The sequence below is a fragment of the Dasypus novemcinctus genome, chromosome 15 (assembly GCF_030445035.2).
Source record: "Dasypus novemcinctus isolate mDasNov1 chromosome 15, mDasNov1.1.hap2, whole genome shotgun sequence".
Lineage (NCBI taxonomy): Eukaryota > Metazoa > Chordata > Mammalia > Cingulata > Dasypodidae > Dasypus > Dasypus novemcinctus.
This window is the reverse complement of record NC_080687.1, coordinates 49,043,558-49,053,935: the sequence shown is the minus strand read 5'-3', so window position 1 is coordinate 49,053,935 and position 10,378 is coordinate 49,043,558.

The window sequence follows — 10,378 nt, the reverse complement described above, 5'->3', positions numbered from 1 at the left end:
AGGGGGCTTTTCTTCAGTGAATTTGGCCAGTGGAACCTGGTTTGAATCTTCACTCCAGTCAGAAAAATAACAAAGGAAAACTGAGAGAGATACATCCCCATGGAAATATCCACCAAAGAGCACTATCTGCTGGCAGTTCTGGAAACTGTATGGACAAAAACTGCTTTAGTGTTCTTGCTACCCCAACCCTAGCAGAAAGTCTGCACCCTATTAGTGAGTCCCTGGCATGATTTTGATAACTTAAGCTGGGCAATCATAAAGACTTAGGAGAAGTTAAACCAAATATCAAAGAAGAGCTGTGAAAACATGGCAACAATAGGAAAGAGAGAGAAATTGGTCATCAGAGAAAATTCACCAACATATCAGATGCTTAGCAAAAAAATTACAAGCCATACTAGGAAACAGGGAAAGATGGACCTGCCAAAGGAACAAACCAAATTTCCTGAAGAGATTCCGGATTTAAGGCAATTAATGAATGATAACCACACATTTCTCCTAAATTGATTTAAAGAATTGAAAGAATATATGTCTAGAGAGAAAAGGATGTTAAAAAGACACTGAGTGAGCAACTTGAAAGACTGCAAAGAAAATAACAGATCTTATGGAAATGAAAGACATAATGGGTGAGATTAAAAATGCAGTAGAGGCATATAAAAGCAGATTCGAAATTGCTTGAAGGCAGAATTAGTGATTTCAACAACAGAATATTTGAACTGGAAAATACAGGGGAAAAGAAAGAGAGAAGAATGGAAAAAATGGAACAGGGTCTCAGGGGACTGAATGACAATGTGAAATTCGCAAATGTATGCATTATTGGTGTCTCAGAAGGAGAAAAAATGGAAAGGAGTGAAAAAGAATATTTGAAGAAATGACAGAAAACTTCCCTACCCAAATGAGAGACATAAATATTAATATCCAAGAAGTACATTGCACCCCAAACAAAATAAAAGGGAATAGACATACCTTGAGACCTCACTAATCAGAAATGACAAATATCAGAGATAAATAGAAGATTTTGAAAACAACAAGAGAAAAGCAAAGTATCACATACAAGGGAAACTCAATAAGGGTAAGCATGAACTTCTCATCAGAAACCATGGAGGAGGTAAGAAAGTGGTATGATGTATTTAAGGTATTGAAAGAGAAAAACTCCCAAGCCAAGAACTCTGTATCCAGCAAAACTGTCCTTCAAAAATAAAGGGGAGTTCAAAGTCTTAATAGACAAACAAAAACTGACAGAATATCTTACCAAAATAACAGAATTAAAAGACATATTAAAGGGAGTGCTGTAGCTTGAAAGGAATAAAAACAATTCTGAGAGACTGAAGAAGAGTGTAGAAATGAAGATTATTAGAGAGGTCAAATTAAAGTGTAAAAAGAGAGACTATAGTACAATATGACAACAGAAAGCCAAAGGCCAAATGGATGAAGTAAGTAATGCCTTTACAGTTATAACATTGGATATTAATGGCTTGAACTCCCCAATCAAAATACATCATCTGATAGAATGGATAAAAAATATGAGCCATCTATATGTTGTGTAGAAAGGCCTCACCTCAGATGTAAGGACACAACCAAGTTAAAGTGAAAGGTTGAGAAAAGGTATTCCACTCAAATAGTAACCAAAAAAGAGCTGGAGTAGTGAAGCTAATATAGGGAAAAATAGACTTTAAATGCAAAATTCTTATGAGTGATGAAGAAGGTGATTATATATTAATAAAATGAGCAATTCAAGAAGAAATAGCTATTCTAAATAATTATGCAAACTTAACCTCAGTGCATTAAGATACATGAGACGGCCATGGGCAAAACTGAAGGAAGAAATTGATGTCTCTAAAATTACAGTTGGAGAGTTCAATATACCACTCTAAATATTGGATATTACATCTGGACAAAGGATAACTTGAATAATATGATAAAATGAACTAGACTGAACAGACATCTATAAACATTCCACCCAAAACAGAATTCTTTTCAAGTACTCATGAATTCTACTCCAAGGTATACCACTGATGATTTAAAAGTGTGTTGTTTAATCTTCATATAGTTAAACAACACACTTTTAACTAACCAATGGGTCAAAGAAGAAATTGCAAGAGAATTTAACAAATGTTTTGAGGTGACTGAAAATTAGAACACAACATATCAAAACCTATGGGAAAAAGCAAAGGCAGTGTTGAGAGAGAAATTTATAGCCCTCAGTGACTACATTAAAGAAGAAGAAAGGGCAAAATTTGATTATCTAACTGCACAACTGGAAGAACTAGAAAAAGAACAGAAAACTAATCCCAAAACAAGATGAAGGAGAGAAATAGTAAAGATCAGAGCAGAAATAAATGATTTTGAGAACATAAAACAACAACACAATAGAATCAACAAAACCAAAAGTTGGTACTTAGAGAAAATCAACAAAATTGTTAAACCTTTAGATAGACTGACAAAGAGAAAAAGAAAGAATACACAAATAAAATCAGAAATGAGAGAGGGGGATTACCACTGACCCCACAAAACAAGAAAAATCATAAGAGGATACTATGAACATCTGTATGCCAAAACTCTAGACAATGTAGATGAGATGGGCAAATTCCTAGAAACACATGAACCACCTACACTGACTTCAGAAGAAATGATGTTCTAAACAAATGAATCACAAGCGAGGAGATTGAAATAGTCATCAAATAACTACCAAAGATGAAAAGCCCAGGACCAGATGACTTCACAGGTGAATTTTGCCAATCATTCAAAGATGAACTAATACCGATCTTGCTCAAGCTCCTCCAAATAACTGAACAAGAAAGATAGCTACCAAACTTATTTTATGAAGCCAATATCAACCTAATACAAAAACCAGCTAAAAATATGAAGAAAAAGTAAAATTACAGACCAATGTATCTAATGAATATACATGTAAAAATCCTCAACAAATCCTTGCAAACAGAATCCAAAAGCCCACTAAAAGAATTATACACAAGAATCAAGTGGGTTTTATCCCAGGCATGCAAAGGTGGTTCAACACAAGAAAATTAATTACTATAATAAACCACACTCATAAATTAAAGCAGAAAAATCACATAATTCTTTCAATTGATGCACAAAAGAGATTTACAAAATACATAACCCTTTCTTGATAAAAATACTCCAAAAGGTAGGAATAGAAGGAAACTTTCTCCATGATATAGTGCATATATGAAAAACCTACAGCTAATATTGTACTCAATAGAGAAAGACTGAAACTTTCCTGTTGAGATCAGGAACAAGACAAGGATGCCCACTTTTACCATTATTCAATACTCTGCTAGAAGTTCTAGCTAGAAAAATTAGGCTAGGCTAGTAAAACTTTCACTATTCACTGATGTCATGATCTGATATTAAAAAAAAAAAAAAACAAAGAAATCCACAAGAAAGCTTCTAGAATTAATAGAAAAGTTCGACAAAGTGGTGGGATACAAAGTTAATATGCAAACATTAATGGTCTTTTTATACACTACTGAGGTGTAATCTGAGGAGAAAATTGGGGAAAAAAATCCCATTTATAATAGTGACTAAAACAATCAAATATTCAGGAATAAACTTAACCAAGAACATAAAGGAGCTGTATTCAGAAAACTACAATATATTGCTAGAAGAAATTGAAGAAGACTTAAATAAATGGATGGATATTCCATGTTCATGGATTGGACAACTAAATATTATTAAGATGTCAATTCTACCCAAACTGATTTACCAATTCAGTGCAATACCAATAAAAATCCCAACAGGCTTTCTTTCAGAAATCAAAAAGCCTATAACCAAACTTATTTGTAAGAGTAAGGGACCCCAAATAGACAAAAATGTTTTTAAAAAGTGCAACTAAATTGGATGACTCTCACTTCCTCACTTTAAAGCATATTACTTAGCTATGTTTTGGTTTAATGAGACCTACTTTGACAACGTTTAGAAAAGTAGAAAATAATGGAATGGAAAATAGATATTCCAGTTAAACATTAAAAAATGAAGCACATATGGCAATAGTTATGATAAAACTATAATTCACCAACAAAATACATTAAATTGAATAAATAAGAATATTTCATATTGTAAAAGAATATCATATCAATTTCATTAAATGAATATAGACAAAAGGTAAACTATCATTATTATTTCATTTTCTTATTAACTGTATTTGGTTATTTTATTGCTTCATTTTTTAGGAAGTTTTGGATCACAGAAGGCTTTCAACTGTGGCAAGGGAGGACCAATGATGTGGAGTATCAGTGATGGAGGATGCATGACAGGAGGCTTACCTCGGGTTTACCTATAAGACATGTGAACGTGTTCAAGTGTTCATGGGGCATTGTCACAGTGGATGGAGATTCACACAATAACCCTAGGAATATTGAATTCTTATCCTGGGGTGCTTTGTAACGTTCTCTAATGGGAGATCAAGAATCCCCTGTGTACTAGAGCAGTGACTAGTGAAGGAGGATGGGCCATTGATGGCCCTTGATATTGATGACTGTGCTTATGAACCTTTACTTTTGAAATTGAAACCTAGACAATTTTTATAGGGTTCCTAAAAGTTACCTCCTGAGAGCCTCCTTGTTGCTCAAATGTGGCCTTTCTCTAAGCCAAACTCAGCATATAAATGCATTATGCTCCCCCTAGCATCGGACATGACCCCCAAGGATGAACCTCCCTGGCACTGAGGGATTACTACCAAGCAGCAATTAGCAATGCAACTGGAAAAGTACATTGACAAAAAGGGGGGAAAAGTAAAGACAAATGAGTTTATATGGCTACAAGACTTCAAAGTGAGTTGGGAGATCATTTCAGAGGTTACACTTGTGCAATCTCAGCAAGATCTCATTGACTACCAAAGGTAATATTGCTTCAAATAGTGGGTCTTCTGAGGGCTCTGGAGACATCCACAAACTAAAGGCAGTGCAGACAGCTCAGGAGTTTAGTGCCTTGCTGGTGGGCCCTACCTTGGAATTTATGCTCCCCCACGTGACAGAGTTGAACTCAGTTGTGGTTTCCCTACACATGACTCTTTTGCCCCTTCTGTGTGAACCTATAATTAGTACTAGACTTGATTTAAGTCCAAGAGAATTAAATCTTGGGACTGTCCTTGTACCAGTTGGGCCCTGAATCTCAACAGTGCAACTCTCTATTTCACTGGATTCACCCAGGAGAACTAACAAGGTGATAACGATGGACAATGACCATCCAAGGAACAGAGCGACTCTGCAACTGCAAGCAAGATAGTTCCATCCATCTGCCCCATGGGATCTAAGCCCCTCTCAATTAGAGGCAGAGTGGGCCTTACTACCCCAGAATCCTCAGGATTGGGGAATGCACAATAGACTAGAGTAGTCTTACTGTTATTCTACCAATGACTTATTGTTACTGTAGCAATGGAAGAACTTTTGTCATTGATGTGGAGGCAGTGGCCACTGAAGGTTCTGACAGGAGGGAGAAGGAAAAAGAAGTATACTTTGGGGGCATTTTTGGGACTTAGGAAATTGTTTTGAATGACATTGCAGTGACAGATACAGGCTGTTAGATATGTATCTTTCCATAACTTACAAAAATGTGTGGAAAAGAGTGTAAACTACCATATAAAATATAATCCACATATAGTGGCAATGCTCCAGAATGTGTTTATCAATTGCTGTCTTTAAAAAAATTCTTTAAACACATCAACATATGAATAGATGGATAAGCCTTTGTAAAATATGGCTAGCAAAACATAAGGATACACAGGTAAATTCACAAAATATATGAATATACACACTAAGAAAGAAAAAAAATGCTGTATGATTGTGATATTGCAATTAACACAATTGTGAATGTTTACTATATAAACATACCAATGAACTGGAAAATCTAAATAAAATGGAGAATCTGAAAATGCAACCTACTAAATGTGTTGAAGGATAGAAAATCTGAAAAAAAACTTGTGGGATGAATAGAATCTCCCCAATTTTAGTCAGTACCTCAGAATGTGTCCTTATATATAAATAGGATCTTTGCAGATGTAATGAAGGTGAAGATCAAGAAGAGATCATTATAGGTTAGTCATACCCTAAATCCAATAAGAGTATCTTAGAAGAGACAAAAACTAACATACAGAAAAGAAAACCTGGTGAAGACAGAGTTTGGGTTATGTTGTCATAAACCAAAGAAATTCCAAGAGCCATCAGAAGCAGGAAAAGCGAAGCAGAATTCCTCCCTAGAAACTTTGAAAGGAGCAAGGTCATGCTGATACATTTTACCAGACTTCTAGTCTTCAGAAATGTGAGATAGTAAGTTCCTGTTGTTTAAACAATCAATTTTGTTGTAATTTGTTATGACAGGACTTGGAAACTAATAAAAAAAACTTAGTGATGAAATCCATACAGTCATCAAGATCAGGCCCTAATTTTTTTCACGGTCCGTCTTAAGTGAGTTCCATGAACCCACCAAAAAATGAAGTATAATCCTATATGAGCTAGTTCAACACATAGATAAAGGTGGACTATGATTATGGAATGTTATTGTCACCCGCTTGCCTAATGTCAGGAATGGCATGAAAAAGGATGATTTTAGTCTAAATCTATGGAAGAAAATTAAGAAAATTCATATTAATAACTTCTAAAAATCAAGTCGATTAAAAGTATCAAGAATCTTTTTCACCCTAACACAAACAGTTTCTATATTCATAGACCCTTTAAAATATTTTCTGTATTTATAAAGGGGAAAATATCCATCATAATAGATCAAGTGAAAGTATTTGATAAATTTCAATGTCAAGATATGATCAAAACTCTTTTTAAATAGATGGTAACTACTTCTACTTGTAAAACCATTTCTTTCAGAAACATAAATTAATCATTAACCTTATTAATACATCATTGGCAGTTTTCAAATAAAAATTAAGAGGAGGATGCTACCTGTTTTAGTTTGCTAAAGGTTGCCAAGGTATTATAGCAGAAATGAGTTGGCTTCTACAATGGGGACTTTTTAATTTACAAGCTTACAGTTCTAAAGTCACGAAAGTGCCCAAATCAGGGCATCATATCAGGAGGAACTTCCTCCTTGAGCTGCAGCTGTGGGAGATTAGGCACATGGCAGCATTTGCTCATATCTTTCCTCTTCTCCAGTCCTAGTTGATTTCAGCTTCCGGCTTCAATGGCCTCTCAGCATCTGTGTTCCATAGATTTCAGCATCTCACTCCCATGGCCCTCTGTCTCAGATTCCAGGAGATTTTCTCTGTATCTACAGCCTTTTTTCTCTGCATATTTATCCTGTTAATGAAAGGTTCTAATAAGAGAATTAAGAACCACGCTGGGCTACATCTTACTGGAGTAATCTAAACAAATGGCCCTTAACTGAATATAATTTAATCAAAGGTTCACAAGAGGTCACACTCACAGGTATGGATTAGCTCTAGTACGTGATCTTCTGGGATTCAACCACCTTCAAACCATCACACAACCTATCTTATACTTATATTCAAAACTATATTTAAAAATATACTATGAATATAATAAGTGACTTACTAGATAAAGAGTATAACAAAAGAAAAATCTAAAACTCATAAAGTGGCTTTTTGCTTTTATAAGAAATAGTGTCTCATATTCCTCTAAGATATTTGAGGTATCAATGGAGCTAAACTGAATGCAGAAAGTTAAGTGAGCTATAATAATTCCTGATGAGTTCAATTTCTAAGTAAAGAAGTTTTTTCATTCATATACTTGTAAATAACACCTGATACCACCAATTTTCAATGAATTTAATAAATTAAGTGTATTTTTTTTGTTTGTAGCAAATAGCGAAGTACCAAAATAATGTTCCACATTGATATATTCAGAATCCTTTCATTAAGTGCAACACCCTTTTTGTTTAAATTGTCATACATTTTTCAAAACTGTATTACTATATTTTCTATATTTCAAGTTGAGAAGAGATAATAATATTTTGTTTAATGAACTCTAATGCCCTATGGTTTTTAGATACTTTAGGCATATGGTGTCAAACTGCATGCATCTGGCACAAATCCTAAATCCTCTATTCACCTATATTTCATTGCTATAATTCATGATGGGTTTATCCTCCTCTTAATGTCTTTAGTAGGTTTTGAAAGTAGCTCCTCGTGTTGCCCTTATCTTCTATTACTATGAATGTGGACCTTGATCAGAGTCTTGGAATGGAATAGAGATTCAGACTAGAATGCCTGTTTCCAAAGGCAAGTCCATTCCCGAAGGGAAATAAGAGGACAGAGCTGTTTTCTGCATACTGGTTTCTCCTGACAAAATCACTTATCAAACCAGTCACTCTCTTCCACAAGACAAGAATTATATGGAGAAAAATAATAGATAGCTCTCTTTAGCTACTGAGGGAGGCTTTGCTGGGGATTGGATTATGTACTCAAGAAAAAAAAAATGTTCTTACTTAATCCATTCCTACATGTATGCAGCCATTGTAAATAAGATCTCTTGCAGATGTACCTTCAGTTAAAGTGAGGCTCAACTGAATCAGATTAGACTTTAATCCAGATTAATCCATACATAAAGGGAAGCCATGAGGAACAGCCAGAATCTCAAAGTCAACAAAACCCCAAAGAGAAGAGAGAAGATATTGCATTACCCTTTTTGCATTACCAGGGAACAGAAAAGTAAAAAACCCCAAAATCACCACAGCCTGGCCAAGAATGCCACAGGCTTCAGGAGAGATGATCCTCTTGCTGATGCCTTGATTTTCTACTAGTCACAAAACCATGAAATGAATCTCTTCCATTGTTTTAGCATACCCACTTTATAACATTTGTTTTAACAGTTGGGAAAACAAAACAGACTTCATTCACATACTTAGATAATACACATCCATAGTACTGTTTGATTTTGTTATTAGGAAGTAAGTGAGAAAAGTCAAAGAGAAAATGTCAGTGGTCTCTAGTAATGGTAAGTGATATTATTAATGCAGAAAATATCATTGATTCAAGGAATAATTTATAGCTGGAGAATATTTGCCATTGTTTCCTATAAAATGCAAACAAATTATAAATCTCTTCCTATAGGTAGCAAATCTTAAACTTTGACAGTGCTTCTATGACATAATTTTATCTTGTATTATAGAAGAGCAGCTTTGTATAGTATGAGTAGTTGGTCAAGCTATAGAGTTGATGAAAACTGTATTAAATTTCACAAATGGACAGAGAACTCCATATGGTTTCTTTAAAAGCACAAATGCAGAGATTTGACACTTTCAATATGTATGTCATTCAAATAAGGCACTGATGATACAGAATTTGCAAGTAAAAAGAATAAAAGAGAAATTGAATAGGTTATACATAAAAACTTTATCCACAGCTGAAGATGAAATTCACCACTTCTTTAAAAGGGAATTATTGAGAGTTAATTTTTACCCACAGTTTTTATTATTTGTAAATCTGATTTTTACATATGGTTTCAGCAACTATTTTCAAACATTTACTAGTTTATTTTAATAATGTGGGATTATTCATCCTATAGGTGCATTTTGTAATCTTAAAAATTTTAAATTGAACATCATTCATATGATTTAAGAGATCTTCAAAATTTAGGAATCTCACATCTACTGACAGGTATAGTCAACATGTTCAAGCCAAAACTATGTGAGTTGAGCAAAGAACAAATCTAGAATCACAATGAGTTCTATCCATGTATAATATCTTTTTTTTTGGAGATGGGGATTGTATTAAAAAAAATCTCTGTGGCAGACAGGGATGTTCATACAATTTTCCAGATAAGGAAATCCAGATTAAGAGAATATAAATTAATTTTCCAGAGTTTCACAAATTTCAAATCTAAGACCAGAAAATGAAAATGAGCCATTTTGCTGAACATTAATATATTTTTTACTCCCTTATATTGTATGTACATTATTTAGTGTTACTGATTATCGAGTCAGATGTTCCCTGCTGCCTATATGTAGATTAGGCCCCAAATCAGAAGAGATTATATTGTCCATGACTGTTGGTATTATAATCTGAATTGTTTTGTCTCAATAGGAAGGAATAATTAGCCCTTGACTTCATGCTGTACTCGTCCCATCTAACAAATCTGAAAAGCAAAATGCAAAAGAGTCAAACTGTTTTGAAGTAGCTTAACTATTTCCCAGTACAAGCTTCAAGGATATTCATAGTAATATAAAAATATAAAGGCCCCAACAAGGTAAAGTTCACAATGTCAGGTATCCAATTGAAATGATCCTACAAGCATAGAAACAGAAAATTGCTATCAGAAATGAAGAAAAAAAGTATAGATGTTAGAACTATTAGGTAAGTATAGCAATTAATATGACTGTATTCCACAAGTTGAAAACAATATAGAAAATAATTAACATGATAAGTAGACACTTGGAATTTGTCTCCTGCAGA